We start from the raw sequence: 997 nt of genomic DNA on the forward strand, positions 1-997 counted from the left end.
TGCCTCCCCCCCCCCCCCCGTCATCTTCCTTAGAGTGCCCCAGGTCTAAAGTAGAGGGATGACACCGTGCGTTCTCCTGAAGGACACACCCGCCCTTTCCTGATTGCTCTTTCCAGAGGACCTCGATCTCCTTCTCTAGTACCTCCACCCGCTTCTCTGCCATCCTGGCAGCTCCAGTGCCGTGGCAGCTCCAGTGCCGTAGGCGGGCCCCGTTCTCCTTGTCAGCTCCACCGTGCCCGCGGCAATGGAGCTTGCTGCCTCCTTTGAGGTCTTAATGTAGTTGTTTTTTAAGTTCGATAATGTTGTCGCCACCTTCATTATCTCCTCTACTCGCCGAATTAGTTCGGCTCCTATGTCCTCTGTTGAGAGTGTTCTCATCTCCAGGTCAGTTCCATAGATGTCTGGAGCTATGGGTGTCAGCTTCCCTTTTAGTTCCCCTGGATGTCTCTGATGAGGATGGGGCCCCATAGGCCATCAACTTTTCGACGTCCGAACTCGCACTTCCTTGCGAGTTTCCTGCCGTGGTGTTTCTTGCATCTGATTCGACGCTTGGAGCCATGACCAGATCCATGCCTTAACAGTCTGGTTTATCCATCCTATTTGCGATCCTCATGGATTTCCTGGTTATCTTTGAGGCAGGTTCCATTCCTTCCTCCATATCCTGCTTTCTACTAGTAGTATTCTCTTCGTTGGACGCGGGGGCCTTGTCTCTGTACACACGCAGATCCTATTCTTCGAGTAAGATGATTGCCAGATGTCGATGCGTCTCCGCAGTACATGTTCAGATAGCCCGAGGGCCCGTTATGAATCTTAAGATTTAGCCAACTAAAGTCCTTCAAACAGACAAGCAGTCTTTGTCCCAACTACGGGAAAATAGGGGAGACCTATTTTTCAACGAATGGCGTCTCCCATTAGCTACTTTCCCTCGAGGGCGGCTAGCATCTTTTTCTAATCACCGATATGGAGATTGACCAATTAGCAGCAACGCCAATTTCCC

Source organism: Bombus impatiens, unplaced genomic scaffold, assembly GCF_000188095.3.
Source record: "Bombus impatiens unplaced genomic scaffold, BIMP_2.2 scf_0517, whole genome shotgun sequence".
Classification (NCBI taxonomy): Eukaryota; Metazoa; Arthropoda; class Insecta; order Hymenoptera; family Apidae; genus Bombus; species Bombus impatiens.